Source organism: Coenobita brevimanus, chromosome 15 (genome assembly GCF_032717465.1).
Source record: "Coenobita brevimanus isolate Jiangsu-jjx chromosome 15, ASM3271746v2, whole genome shotgun sequence".
Lineage (NCBI taxonomy): Eukaryota > Metazoa > Arthropoda > Malacostraca > Decapoda > Coenobitidae > Coenobita > Coenobita brevimanus.
In genome coordinates this window covers 7,484,147-7,499,872 of record NC_136968.1, presented here as the reverse complement: position 1 = coordinate 7,499,872, position 15,726 = coordinate 7,484,147, and the positions used below count along the sequence as shown (strand labels likewise).

General features: G+C 49.7%; 1 non-coding gene across 1 annotated transcript; it reads left to right on the top strand.

Annotated features, from left to right (window-relative positions):
- The first annotated feature begins 15,220 nt into the window (after positions 1-15,220).
- On the top strand, positions 15,221-15,339 carry LOC145390821 (5S ribosomal RNA). Its single transcript, XR_013895734.1, has one exon. It is a non-coding gene; the product is annotated as a 5S ribosomal RNA (ribosomal RNA).
- The last annotated feature ends 387 nt before the right edge of the window (positions 15,340-15,726 follow it).

Below are 15,726 nucleotides of genomic sequence, written 5' to 3'. Positions count from 1 at the left end.
CCAATTCCAGGTGTATGGCACTATCACTTCCCTTATTTCTTTTTTGTATATATTATTTGGTATAAGAATAGGGCATAGGGTTTATTTCAATGGATGAAATCAGTGGAAAATTCCGGGGAAGATTTACTTTGCTCAGCGCGGACGGGCAGGCGAAAGGAGAGGATAATGGAGGGAAGGTAGGGAGGGGAGTCAAGAATGGGGAGAAATGGCTAAATTGTCAATAATGGATGGGAGTACAGATGAGATTAGGAGTGCTGACTAGTGCTGGACATTGGCAGTGCTGATAGATGATACAAGCCACCACTTGAAAGCCCGGGCGAATTCAAAATAACACAGAATTACAAAAGTGACGCCCTGCGGTATGATCCCTTGCTCCCAAGCGTCACGAAAGTGATGCCCCACGGTTAAGGGGTTAAGGAACTGTTAAACATAGACAATGAATATAACACGAGTACAAGTGGCTCGGGAACAGCTAGGAGAAGGAAGAAGGTGAGACGGAAGGAAGAGATCAGTAGGGCAGAAGTAGTAGAAATAATGAAAAAATTCAAAATGAGGCGAGCCCTAGGATTTGATGGAGCGTGTGGTAAAATACTGAAGTATGGGGGAGAGATAGCAGTAGAAAGGATATGGAAGATGTGCAGATTGACCTGGGAGGAAGGTAGAGTCCTGGAGGATTGGAAGTCAGATATAGTTATTCCCCTGCACAAAGGAAAATGCAAAAAAAAAAAAAAAAAATTGTAATCATACAGACATCTGTCTTCTTGATGAAATAGGAAAAGTATATGGTAGGATACTTTTTGACAGAGTTAGAGAAATAACAGAAGAATTGGTTGAAGAAGAACAGGGAGATTTTAGGAGGGGAAGAGGTTGTGGAGATCAGGTATTCATCCATGGGTATTTAGTGGAAAACTTTCAAGGGATGAGAAAGAAGATGTGTCCGGCCTTTTGGAGTTTGGAGAAAGCATATGAAAGAGTGGATTGACAGGGAATGTGGAAATTATTAAGAATATATGGAGTAAATGGGAAACTGTTTAATACCGTGGGGAGTATGTATGAGGGTGCTAAGGCTGCAATGGGTATGGATGGTGAACTAAGTGAATTTTGGCTGCAGTGCGTGTGGATGGTGACCTAAGTGAACTTTGTTTGAATTTTGGATAGAAACAGGAATGTGTGTTTTCTCCATGGTTATTCAATTTGCATATGAACAGGGTTATTCATTCATTCATTGCCAGACGCCATGTATCCCAAATGGGGTGGCCAAGGGCTTAGAATTAATTGTTTTACAGGGAGGGGCACTAATCCACCACCAACCCCACTTGACACGTATGGATCCCAACAGCATCTGGTGTTCCCAGGTGGTCACCCATCTATAAAAGAGATAATTATAAGGTAAGGCAGTGGATGAAAGGGCGGCCCAAATGAGAGAGGGCAGCATTTGGAAACTTCCTCCACTGTTGTTTGCAGATGATATTGTATTATTAGGTGTTGATGAAGGGGAACTGCAATCTTTGGTGATTGAGTTTGGGAGAATGTGTAAGAATCGGAATCTAAAGGTGAATGTAGGGAAGAGTAAAGTTATGGTCTTTAAGAGAAATGAAGTCACTGAATGTACAGTGAGATTGGAGGATGAGGAAATGAAAAATGTGAGTGCATTTAAGTACTTGGGTAGTGTGATGAGTAAGGATGGAAGTTTGGGGAATGAAGTGTTTGAAAGGGTACTGTAGGGAAGAAAGGTTGCAGGTTCTTTCGGAAGAGAGCATGGAAGTAAAAAAGTCGCTGCATGATAGTACTGTGATACCAACCTGAACATATGGAAGAGAAGCTTGAACATTGTTTGAAGAACACAAGTCAAGAATGAGAGAAGTTGAAATGAGTTATTTGAGAGGAGCATGTGAAGTTATATGACTGACACATAAGGAATCAAAACAGCATTGTGGTGTGTATTGTAGATGTGACGGAAAGCGTTGGGAGAAATACGCTGACGTCGTTTGGCCATGTGGAGAGGATGAAGAGGGAGAGACTAAATAGGTGAGTGTACAGTATGTGAGTGAGGTGGAGGTGGGATGAGGGAGAGGGAGGCCGAGGATGAGAAGAAGGGATGGAGTGGAGAGGTATATGAGATAGGGGTGTGTGAAGTTGGGGAAGGACAGTAAAATAGCGGGGGACAGGACGACATGGAGGCGATTTGTTTGTGGCCACCCATTACAGGATTAAGACGTCTGTCATTAAACAAATAGATAGATTTTGTTCCCATTAAATAAGTCTTGATTTATTGAGCTTACTTTGCCGAACTGGGAATTACACATATCAAACTTTGTGAATACGTCTTTAAGTGTGAAAGAACTGTAAAACGTTGAGTCATCTGCATATGAGCGAATGGGGTTATGGGTGACAGACAAGAGATCATTAAAATGAATGAAGAAGGGGGTTGGAGCCAGGACTGTTCCTTGTAGGTCGCCGACATTAACTTAAGACTGGAATATTCATCATCTACATTTACTCTTATCTTTCTAATGCTGTGACATGAGAAAATCAGTGGAACAAAAGATTACAGGCCGTAACAGTGGAATCTGGATAACAGTGAAAAGTGCGAGACGATGAAAAAACTTTCAGAAATATCAAAGGTTTCTCCATGGACTTCTTCATGTTGGTTGAGTGATGAATTGTTTGATTAAAGCTGTTAAACTATACGCTTATTAATGACAGACTCAAATATTTTACAAAAAGAAGATGTGATAGCTATTGGTCTGCAATCAGAGTGAAAAGGGGATCTTCCTTTCCATGGAATTAGGTGGATGTTTGCTTCTTTACAAGGATTAGGGAATGAAAAAGTACGTCTGCAAAGTCTGAGTAGTTTAGCTAGAAAAGGAACAAGTTCCGGGGAAACCTTTTTCAAAAGTATTCGACGTATTCCATCTGGACCTGGAGCTTTATTGGTTTGTAAACTGTTTAGAATAGAGTTTACGTATTTAGTGTGTATCTTTAAATGCAGCAATTTCGGGAGAGCCGACTTCTAGTACAAGAACTTTCTGACAGGCTTCCTCAAAGTAGAATTTCTGGCAAACGAATCCAAAAGAATGTTAACTTTTCCACGAGGGCCATTTGCAGTATTTCCGTCTGATGATTTCAGTGGATGAATGGGGAATGACATGTTAAAGTTATTCTTGAAAGGACTGACAGTTGACCACCAGAATTTTCTATTGTCATTTGGAGTATTTAATAATATGGATGCTTCGTTGTAAAGAAAGTTTACTTTGGATCTTTAATTTGGAGAGTTTTATTACTACTTTTGTGTGTTTTCTAGCTATGTTAAGGTCATTTGGAGATTTTTTATTTACTTATTTTTCATTGTAAGTAAGGTTTATAAGCTGAAGTCTTCTGGATCTTTCCTGTGGTACGATTTCTGTCATACCATTTTGGGGAGTCCAATCTTTCAGTAAACTGTTGAGTTGGTACGAATAACTGCCTATTAGGTTTTATTAAGTCATTAATGCGGGACTGGGTAGAAAGGCTCCCATCCCAGTCTGCCCCATCAAAGTGCCATCTGGTCACCCTAACTGGTTCCGAACGGGAAGGTTTGGGAAGTTGCCGGGGGTTGTGAAGAGTAAATACGAGGGAGCTAGGGATGTATTGCATGTGTACAGTGATTTTAGTTCTTTGATATGAATGTTGGACTGACACAGAAATGAGTTTTGACTTCATTGTTTTTAAATATATATGTGGATGGAGTAACAAAAAGAAGAAAAAAAAAGATAACAAGATAGGGCAGTGGTTGTTGCAGTTGTCGTAATGAGAGAGGGTAGGGTTTGAAAACTTCCTGTAATATTGTTTGCCGACGTCACTATATCTTTAGGGAGCTGCGAAGCGAATGTAAAAAACGGAATCTAAAACTGAATGTGAATTGGAGTAAAGGTATAGTCTTTGAAGGGAGTACAAAGAATGCAAAAGGAGGCTGCATAGTGAGGAAATAGAGAATATGATGGCATTCAACCTCTTAGGTAGGGTGATGAGTAAGGATGGAAGCACAGGTGATGAAGTATTTGATGGGGTACAATAGTGAAGAAAGGTTGCTGGTTCACCGAAAGCAGTGAAAAGAAATAGGGAAGTGAGAATGAACGTACAATAGTACGGGCACGAAGCTTGAATCTTGTTGGAAGAACACAAGTCACGAGTGAGAGCTGTGGAAATGGGTCATTTAGAGCACCATGTGGACTTAACATGGAGAGGCAGACAGACAAATGAGGATGTAAAGGAACGTTCTGATACTGACGTGGATGTCACTGAGAATGCTTAAAGGAATAGTCTGTGGGGTTTTAGTTATATGTATAGGATGGCAAGTAAGAGACTGATAAGAAGAATGTATGTGGGTGAGGTGTAGAGGGAGATCAAGGATGGGAAGGAAGGAAGAGATACGAGTATTTAAGAGAGTTGTGAGTTGGAGGGAAGGCAGGCAAACAGCAGAGAACAGGGCGAGATGGAGGCAATTTGCATATGGCCACCCCTTTAAGGAATATGGGGTCTGGCTGCATATACCGTAGATAGAAGGGACCCATAATAAAAAAAATGTTTCATCACCTTATGTTTTAAATGGCCAGGAATAAAGTGCCTTGGTGTGTCACACTAATCCCATGGGAAAATCTTTTATTCAAATAATTTAGAAAGGAACAGTTTTATATACATGGATCCCATGTAAATTATACATATTCCTATTGAAGAGATTATCATAAACTGACCCATACAATAAGATTAAATATTGTGGAACAGTTGTTTGTCACTGTGAGAAGATTCTGGTTTCAGGAAAGGTTCTTAAGATAGGAGAGAATTCAGTACGCAAAACGGCTGTTTGAGGGCAGTATTATCAGTTAATTGGTGGTGGAGGACATTAACTGTGATGTGTTCATTAAGGGTGGGGGACACTGACCCTGAGGAAGGTAAGACTGTTGCGGCAGCGAATGATGGTAAGGGTGTAGCCATTCCGTGTGACGCCATTCAACATCTCGTCATACAGTACTGGAAGACGCAGGTGGCACGGGTGCTGGAGATCTGGACGTTCTGTTAATAAAAACAAGTGTCGTCAAAATCTGTGACTTATCGTTGTTTTAACTAAAACTAATACTACTAAGAATAATAATTATAATTATAATGATAAAAATAATAATGATACTACTACTACTACTAATAATAATAACAATAATAATATAAATAATAATACTTGTAATGCTAGGTGTTTTAGGCTCGGCATCCTGTTCCTTAAAGTCTTAACGTATAGCGGGGCTTTCTTTCGAAACAGGAGCATAGACAAATAAGAGAGAGGCAGGACACAAAAACTCCAGGCAACAACCCTAAACGTATATTACTTAGTCAGACAGGGGAACCAGCAGATGTTACAAACACGATATACTGGGCGATTATAAACTCTTATAACTAGATGGGGTTAATAGTATCTCGCAGGATACTGTTTGGGGATACAGTGAAAATAACACTTGAGGCGGAATATTCTAAATGGTATAGTCCAGGGTCACTAAGCGAGTGGAGATGCTAGAGTTATTTCTCACAAGGGGGGGGGGGTGTAAGGCACTGGGGTCCAACTATGATTATGGTTGTATGAGGTAGGGTCTGATTGTAGCATATTCACTTTTTTATTCTCTACTCATATGTTGCTTTTGATCAATTATCATCACTGCATTGGTGTTTATCTTATTACTGCATGGTTCCGTATTTGTTCACTGTGTCTATTCTTCTTTCCAATTCTTTGGTACTATCACTGTCAATTCACTATTAAGCCTTGTCACTGCTCTACCACTATCATTGCACAGTTACAGTCACTATGGTTGAATCTGGCACCAGGGGCGCAGCGGAGGAGCGACGCCGCCCCGCTAGTGATGGGGCTGAACATCACCATGAGACTCCATGCTCAGGGGGCACAGGATCACGCGCAGGGGCATCCGCTCACATCCTGAGCTGTGGGTGGCAAAGGGTCCCGTGCTCTCAGGGCTGAGGACAGGAGTGCGGCCCTCAGGGCTGGGGCTGAACAATTGCTTGAACCGGTCATTCAGGCTCCTGACAGAGGATGAGGACCTCCGCCGTCGAGGTGTGGGGAGTTCCTGCCTGGGCATTCTGGGGATGGTCTGGGGTTCCCGAGGACTGTAGTCCCCAGGATTGGGCAGCGCCGACAGGAAGGGGCTGTGGCACCGGTCTGCATCAGGGTCCATCAGGTGGGTCTCCTCCAGAGCCAGTCATAGGGAGCAGAGGCCGGGGGAGACTACAGGGCCTCTCCAATACTGCTCTACACCCTCTGTGTTGGGGGTTGGGGAACAGGCGTCAAGTTTAAGCGGAGGGGCGGCTATCGGCATCTTCCTGCTGTAGGGCCTGGCTACTGGCCGTGGCTTCCTGGGGGAGTGGCTATAAGCCGCCAAGGCCCGGCTACTGGCCGTGGCCTGAGAGGGTGGGTGACTGCCAGCAAACCCAGGGGCACCTTCAGGCCGTCTGACGAAGACGGGAGTGGCTACAAGCCGCCTCCTGCAGGAGGGGTGTTGAGCGGCTACAGGCCGACTCAGGCAGAACATCTTCGGAGCGGCTACTGGCTGTCTGACGAAGGTGGGAGCAGTTACCGGCCGTCTCCTCGTTACCCTCAGAGCGGCTACAGACCATCTCCTTCATGAGGGGTGAGCTGCTACCGGCCGTCTCTTAGGGAACACCTTCGGAGCGGCTACAGGCCATCTGACGAAGGCGGGAGCAGCTACCGGCCGTCTCTTCGTTACCCTCAGAGAGGCTACCGGCCGTCTCCTTCAAGAGGAGTGAGTGGCTACAAGCCGTCTCAGGGGGAACACCTTCGGAGCGGCTAAAGGCCATCTGATGATGGTGGGAGTGGCTACAGGCCATTTCAGGAGAGGTTTGGAACGGCTACTGGTCGTCTCTGGAAGAACACCTTCAGAGCGACCACAGGTCGTCTCCTGATGAAGGTGGAACTGGCTACCGGCCATCTCCTGATTACCCTCAGGCGGCTGCAAGCCGTTTCCTTAGTGAAGGGCGAGGGGCTACTCACCGTAAGAGGAAGAAGCCTTCAGAGAGGCTACCGGCCATCTGCTAACGAAGGCGGGAGCAGCTACTGGTCATCTCCTTTGGGTTGCTGGCAGGAGCTGGATAGGCAGCTCCACCCCTAAGCTGGTTGGTGAAGGCTCACCAGGAAGGTAGTGCAGTATTCGTCCTATGGTGACGGCGGTTGGGCTCAGGGTCATATGGGCATGCGGCCCGGGCTGACTTTGGCCGTTGTCGCACCGAGTCCTGGCGCACTGCTGCTGCTCTTCCATGGGCTCCTTGTGGGGGGTGTCCGGGAGTTCACGGGGGCACTATGCTGCATTCCTTGTGGGGGTGTCTGGGTGTTCCAGGGGGCACTATGCTGCATTTTACCACCGTCTGCTAGGAAAAAGTCACGTCCCTGTGACTGGAGGTGGTAAACTTGCGTATCGTGGGTGGCGTAGACTGGCTGTAGATGTCACAGGAGGGCAAGCCAGGCTGTGGTGGCGGTGTTCTCATCCTGTTCTGCATCACAGGTGAGGAAGAGGGTGGATGTGGTGGTGGAGGAGCGGAGGAGTTGGAGGAGGTGGTGTGGTCCTTGGACTCGTTGGTTGCATCCGAGTGATGGTGCCCATACAGCTCGCCATCTCTTCATGGTGGTGGTTGTTGCCCGTGGTGTGGTGTGGTGTTGAATACTTGAGATGGATGGTAGGTGTCGGGTTTTATGCCATGGTAATGCGGTGTAGTGTCTCTGGGGAGTATGGGTGGCTGGGATTTGGGCTTGATGTATCATGAGTGTGAGATGGTTTAGGGCAGGGGTGGGAGTGTGATTTTGCAGGGAGGCGGGTGGGGTGGGGGAGTGGGTGTATTGGCTGGGTGGGCAGGAGAGGCGCCCAGAGGAGGTGGTGGTTGTTTTGAGTGTCGGTGTGGGTGGTGACATGGGTGTGCAGAGTTAGTGTGGGCATGAGGCGTGTGGTTGGGTGGGGGGTGGTTGAGGCAGGGCGTGGGGAGTTTGGAGTGGGGGTGTGGGGGTGCAGTGGGCTGGAGGGTGTAGGGGCAGCAGTGGGTGAGGGCGGGGTGGAGGTGTGGGGGTGGGGGAGGGACACGTGGTGCTGGGTGGGAGAGGGGGTGGCGGGTAGGGAAGGGGTGGGGGAGCAGCGGGGTGTTGGTGGTGTAGGTGAGTTGTCAGGTGAGGTGCGATGTTGCGTGGTGGCTGGGGAGGCAGAAGTGGCAGGGGAGGGGGATGGGGAGGAGATGTAGCATTCGTAGGTAGTAGGGGGGGGTGGCGCGAGGGTAGAGGGTGGGACAGGGCATGGGGCTGGGGCGGTGGGGGCAGGAGCACGGAAAGGGCACAGGTGCTGGTTTCGGAGGGTGCGAGGGGCGCTGTGGTAGTTAACAGTGACCTGATAGGGGTTAGGGACGCTGGTGATGGTGTGGGGTCCTGTGAAGCAGGGTGTGAGTTTGTGGGGGGTGGGGAGCTGGGCAATCATGACTGTGTCGCCCGGTTTGTAGGGGTTGGAGGCTGTGTCGGGGCTGAGGTCTAGGTTGTGTTGGAGGTGGGTCAAACGGCGCTTGAGGTGGTGTAGTGGGTCCATCGTGGGAGCAGAGGTGGGAGGTTGCAGATGCTGCCGAAGGGACAGCAGGAGGGGTGTCTCTCCGAACACTTGCTCATATGGCGAAATTCCGTCCTCTTGGGGGCAGGAGTTGATGCCCCATTGTACAATTTTTACATGGGCAGGCCAGTCATCGTCCTTAGTGGCTTCTATTCGTGTGCAGAGCTGATTTATCAGGGTACGATGGTTGCGCTCGCACACTGCATTTCCTTGTGGCGAGCAGAGGGAGGAGTGGGAGATGTTGTACCCGAAAATATTGTCTAGTTCCTCCCAGATCTTACCGGTGAATTCAGGCGCGTTATCTGAGTGCATCGCTTGGGAAATGCCAAAGTAGGGAAAAATGTGCGTCGGCTACTGTGACATCGTGGTGTTCCTTCGCTGGGCAGGCCACGACGAACTTGGAATACATATCTATGAACGTGATGATGTATCTATAGCCTGATTTTGGAGGTAGAGGCCCTACCTAGTCAACTGCCAACAGCTGCCAGGGTTTGTGGGCGATGATATGGCCCGATGGTCCTGCTGTGCGTGTGATGTCTTTACCAAGGGCACAAGGGCGGCAGTTTTGGATAATTTCTTTGGCGAAGGCAGAAGGGTTGGGCACCCAGTAGGTGTCGTTGAAAACTTGCAGCAGTTTTTTTGTACCCAGGTGAATGCCGTTGTGGGTGTGAAGGTGTTGTAGGGCGTTGAGGGCGGTGTCAGGGGCTAGGAGAATATGACCTGAGGGAGTCAGGAGGTGATCACCCTGCCAATACAGTTTTTTGAAAATGTGGTGAGGAATCCAAGGGAGCAGCTTCTTGCAGTGCCACTACTGTAGAAGGTCTGGTTCCAGCTGGGCTGCGTGGATGGGGAGCCGAGAGAGAGCGTCTGCATTTGTATGCAGTTTGCTGGGGTGGTATGAAATCTCGTATTTGAATTCCTCCAGGGTTTCGTGCCATCTGATGAGCTGGGCCTTGTGGGTGTCGGACTGTCGTAACCACTGGAGGGATTGGTGGTCCGTAATGATGGTGTCTTGGGTCCCAGAGAGATATGCCCGGAAGTATTCAAGCACCCAGATTATGCCCAAGCAAATCTTGCTTGGTGGTGGCATAGTTTTTCTCAGCCTGATTCAGGGTACAGCTTGCACAGGCGATGATGTGCTCATGGCCCTCTTGGACTTGTGCCAACACAGCGCCTATGGCAAGGAGGGAGAGTCGGTATAGAGGCGGAATGGGAGGGCGTAGTCGGGAAAAGCCACAACGGGGGCGGAAATGAGCTTGTCTTTAAGCTGCTGGAAGGTAGCTCATCTCTCGTCCATCCAGAGGAATGGTTCCCCTTATGGGTCAGGTCGTGGAGTGGTTTGGCGATGTGGGCAAACCCCATTACGAAGCGGTGGTAATAGGACGTCAAGCCGAGGAATGCTCTGATGCCATGAACGTCCTGCAGTGGGGGTATATCCGCAATAGCGTGAAGTTTGTCAGGGTTGGGAGATATTCCTGTCTGGGATATGACGTGCCACAGGAACGAGACGGTTCTGGTAGCTGGAACACACTTGGTGGGCCGGAGTTTGAAGCCTGCCTGTCAGACCCTGGTAAAAATCCGGCAGAGGTGCTGCAGGTGGTCGGCCCAGGTTTGGCTGAAAACAATGACATCATCCAAGTATGCGAGGCAGATTTCCCACGTGAGACCGCTGAGGACGGACTCCATTAACCTGGAGAAGGTGGCGGGGGCACTGCAGAAACCGAACGGCAGGACATTAAACTCATAATGTTTCCCATTGCTGGTCGAGAAAGCAGTTTTGCCTCGATCTTCCTGTCGCACGGGAACCTGCCAATACCCCGACTGGAGGTCCAGGGTAGAGAACCAGGATGCTCCATACAGGGAATCCAGGGAATCGTCTATATTTTGGAGTGGTAGGAGTCTTTGGTAGATACGTAGTTAAGTCAGCGGTAGTCGACGCAGAACCGCATCGTGCCTTCCTTCTTTTTTACGAGGACGACAGAGGAGGACCAAAGGCTGATGGAGGGGGAGACGGCTCCATCTTCGATCATTTCCTGCACCTGGCGGTCTTCCTCTTCTCGCTGTTTGGGGTTCTTCCATCGGGATGGCTGTTGAATTGGTGGGCCTGTCATATGAATTTCGTGAGCCAGGTAGGTGGTGCGTCCGATGTCCGCTGGACCTGCTCCGAACAGATCCTGGAAATCCAGGAGGTGGCAGAGGGTGTCTGACTGATGGGCAGAGAGATGGTCAGGGATGGGGGGCAGGGGGGCGGGGGAGTGGGAGGGGAAAGGGGCACAGGGCTCGGCTTCCTCCATCTCTCCAATTACGAGCCCTTTAGGGAGGATGAGGGGTGAAGGAGTGAGGTTGGCAATTTGGACTGCCGTATGATGCAGGAGGAGGAAAGTCTGAGGCAGAAGGCAGGCCGAGAGGGTTCCCAGCGGCAGGAGTGGGGAGAATAGGACAGAGGGGCCGGAGGGCCGGTTGAGGGGCACTCAAACTTCATGGTGGGGGGCATGGTGACGGCAGCGGAATCGATGGCAGGAAAAGAGGGAGGGGGCTGGTGGGGAGAATAAGAGGGGAAGGGGGGGAGAGGAAGGAAGGGGGGGGAGTCTTCCTGCTGGGGCCGTGATGTGCAAGTGCAGACGGCCTGGGAGGGAGGGTCGGGCAGAGCACGGAGCTGGAGCTGTCTGTTGCGGCAATCTATGGTGGCCCCTAGCTTCTGCAACAGGTCCAGCCCCAGGTACCCGTCGTAATTCCAGCAGGAAGAGTCAAAAATTATAAACTGGTGCTGGGTTGACACCGGTTGGTGGGTGTCGACTCTTAGGGCCCGTGTCTCCCCACGGATGGGCAGGGGGCCATCCCCCACATCCATAAGGTGAGCAGCTGTGGGCTGGAGCGGGCCAAAGGTTGATTTGTGACGGGAGAAGTAATGGCCATAAAGGCAGGATCTGGCCGCTCTGATATTGACCAGAAGTCTGGCTTTCACCCCATTCAGCTTCATCTTGTGGTAAACTGGGGGGAAATATTTGGGGGAAATAGCCCCCGCCACCATGGGAGGGTGCAGGGGCAGGCCTAAAAATCCAGCTGTCTGGGGCCTCCTTCTTGCTCCAGCTCCTGTTCCCCAGGATCAGTCTCCTCCACAGGTGCAGGTTCATTCTCTGTTGTCTTGTTCTCTAGAGAAGAGACTTTGCGCTGGCCTGGAGTTGTAGCTTTCCTACGTACAGCCTTCAACTGGTCCCGGATATCATACAGTGGGCACCTGGAGCTGTACGCCGAGAATTCCCAGGGATTCACTAGGATAAGGTTGGGGTTTTCCCTGTGGGCTGGGCACCGGAGTGTGGGGTGTGCCCTAGGTGGGGTAGGCACTGGGGTGGGGCTGGTGCGGGGCATAGGTGGACGTGGCTTGACTGGGGGAGCCGGAATCTTGGTGGGAAACTTTTTTACCATGTTAATATGCTGGGGTGCAGGGCGGGAGGACGGGGGGCGCCGTATTAGTCGGATGTCTCTATCCATGTCTCCAGTCGGGTCATGGATCGTAAAGTGTTCTTTTACAACACTGGGGAGCACGCTCAGGAGAGTCTTAAAGGTATGCTGTTCCTGGGTTCCATCATCTGCCTCCGGGTAGGCAGCAGTGACCAGGCGTCTTGCCCGAATTAGGGTATCATCTAGATTCCCGTCAAAAGTCAAACTATCCAGTTGCGATAGTGCCACCACTTTCCCTAGTGATGGGGTGATGGTTTGGATCACGAGTCTCGTGAAATTCTGCCAGGTGAGCTCCGGGACGATTTTTGGTGCTATATTAGCTGCCTCTTTGCCCAACAGTGGGAGTGTAACTGCAATTTTTTGTTAGTCATTTTCAAAACCGATATCTAGTAAAAGTTTGATGATTGCCAGATATGTGTGAACATCGTACTGTTTTGGGTCAAACTTAGGCAATTGCACGTGCAGTTTGGTTGCCATTTTTCAGGTATTTCCTGACTACCTCTCTCGTATGCCTGGGTCAAGAACTACCACTGTCCACCAGAGTAATGCTAGGTGTTTCAGGCTCGGCTTCCTGTTCCTCAAACGCCTAACGTATAGCGGGGCTCTCTTTCGAGACCGGGGCTTAGATAAATAAGAGAGAGGCAGGACACGAAAACTTCAGGCAACAACCTTACACATATATTACTTAGTCTGACAGGGGAACCAGCAGATGTTACAAACATGATGTACTGGGCAGTTATAAACTTTTAAAACTAGATGAGGTTAATAGTATCTCGCAGGATACTGTTTGAGGATACAATGAAAATAACACTTGAGGCGGAATATTCTAAATTGGTATAGTCCAGGGTCTCTAAGCGAGTGGAGATGCTAGAGTTATTTCTAACAAGGGGGGGGTGTAAGACACTGGAGTCTAACTATGATTATGGTAGTATGAGGTAGGATCTGATGGTTGAGTATTCACTTTGTTATTCTCTACTTGTATGTTGCTTTTGATCAATTATCATCACTTACTCCACTGCTTTGGTGTCAATTCACTATTCTGCCTTGTCACTGCTCGACCACTATCATTGCACAGTTACAGACTATGGTTGAATCTAGAGCCAGTGGCACAGCGGAGGGGTGACGCTGCTCTGTTACTGACAGGGCTGAGCACCACCAGGAGACTCCGTGCTCAGGGGGCACGGGATCACGCGCAGGGGCATCCACTCTCGTCTGGGGCTGTGGGTGGCGAAGGGTCCCGTGCTCTCAGGGCTGGGGCCGAACAATTGCCTGAACTGGTCGTTCAGACTCCTGATGGAGGATGAGGACCTCTACCGTCAAGGTGTGGGGAGTTCCCGCCCTGGCGTTCTGGGGATGATCTGGGGTTCCCGAGGACTTTGGTCCCCAGGGTTGGGCAGTGCCGACAGCAAGGAGCTGCGGCACCGGTCTGCATCAGGGTCCATCAAGTGGGTCTCCTCCAGAGCCAGTCATAGGGAGCAGAGGCCAGGGGAGACTACAGGGTCTCTCCGATACTCCTCTATGCCCTCTGTGTCGGGAGTCGGGGAACAGGCGTCAAGTTTAGGTGGCAGGAAGGCTATTGGCCGCTTCCTGCTGTAGGGCCTGGCTACTGGCCTTGGCGGCGTGGCTACAAGCCACCAAGGCCCGGCTACTTGCCGTGGCCTGAGAGGGTGGGCGACTGCCAGAAAACCCAGGGGCACCTTCAGAGCAGCTACAGGCCGTCTGACGAAGGCGAGAGCAGCTACAGGCTGCCTCCTGCAGGAGGGTGTGGAGCGGCTACAGGCCGACTCAGGGGGAACACCTTCAGAGCGGCTATAGGCCATCTGATGAAGGCGGGAGTGGCTACCCCTTGTTACCCTCAGAGCGGCTACTGGCTGTCTCCTTCAGGAGGGGTGAGCGGCCACCGGCCATCTCAGGGGGAACATCTTCAGAGCGACTACAGGCTGTCTAACAAAGGTGGGAGTGGCTACAGGCCATCTCCTTCAGGAGGGGTTTGGAGCTGCTACTGGCCGTCTCCAGAAGAACACCTTCAGAGCGACCACAGGTCATCTCCTGACAAAGGCGGGTGTGGCTACCGGCCATCTCTTGATTACCCTCCGTTTCCTTAGTGAGGGGCGAGCGGCTAATGGCCATCTCCTTTGGGGTGCTGGCACGAGGTGGATAGGCAGCTTCACCCCTTAGCTGGTTGGCGAAGGCTCGCCAGGAAGGTAGTGCAGTATTCCTGCTATGGTGACGGCGGGCGGGCTCCAGGTCATAGGGGCGCACGGCCCTGGCTGATTTAGGCTGTTGTCGCACCAAATCCCAGCATGCTGCTGCTGCTCCTCCGTGGGGTCCTTATGGGGGTTGTCAAGAAGTTCACGGGGGCACTATGCTGCATTCCTTGTGGGGGTCTCTGGGTGTTCCAGGGGGCACTGTGCTGCATTTTAATAATAATAATGGAAAATATGAGTGCGTTTAAGTACTCGGGTAGTGTGATGAGTATGGATGCAAGATTAGAGGATGAAGTGCTTGAAAGAGTACAGCAAGGAACAAAGGTTGCTGATTTCTTGAAAGCAGTGATAAGAAACCCGAAAGTGAGCATGGAAGTGAAAAAGTTACTACATGACAGTATTGTGATACCAACTCTAATGTATGGAAGTGAAGCTTGGACGTTGTTGAAGGGACAGAAGTCAAGAGTGAGAGCAATGGAAATGAGTTATTTGAGAGGAACCTGTGGAGTCACATGGAGAGACAGAATGACAAATGAGGATGTGAAGGAGTGTTGTGGTGTCGATGTGGATGTGATAGGAAGTGTTAGGGGAAACACACTGAGGGGGTTTAGCCATTTGGAGAGATGGTGAATGAGAGACTGGCGAGAAGAGTGTATGTGAGTGAGGTGGAGTGCGGGAGAGGGAGAGGGAGGCCAAGGATGAGATGGAGGGATGGAGTGGAGAGGAAAATGAGAGAAGGAGGTATGAGCTGGGAGCATGGCAGCGAAATGGCGGGGGACAGGGCTACATGAAGGCGATATGTTTGTGGGCACCCCTTATGGGATTAGGCGTCTGGCAATAGATAGATAGATTATTATTCTTATTATTATTATTATAAAAATAAATAATAATAATAATAATAATAATAATTATAATAATAATAATAACGGCTATACCACGTTGAGTACACCGCTTCCCGTCCGATCAGCGAAGTTAAGCAACATTGGGTCTGGTTAGTACTTGGATGGGTGACCGCCTGGGAACACCAGATGCTGTTGGCATCCCTACATGTCAAGTGGGGTTGGTGGAGGATTAGTGCCTCTCCCTGTAAAACAATTAACTCTAAGCCCTTGGCCACCCCGTCTGGGATACATGGCGTTTGGCAATGAATGAATGAATGAAAATTATTATTATTACTGTATTTTTTATTATCCTTATGCCTCTGCCCACTTATGGGAAAGGAGGCATTAAGTGATTGGTCTGTCTGTCCGTGCGTGCTTAGATGCGAACGTGCATGCGTGGATCCATGCGTCTGTAACAATATTGTGCGTGTGATATCTCCTGAACCGCTTGGCGGATTTCAACCAAACGTTGGCCAGTGATAGAGTATGGAGGAACATTTGAATCATTAGGTCAGCAAGTTGAAACGGTGATAGGTCAGGGTCTTG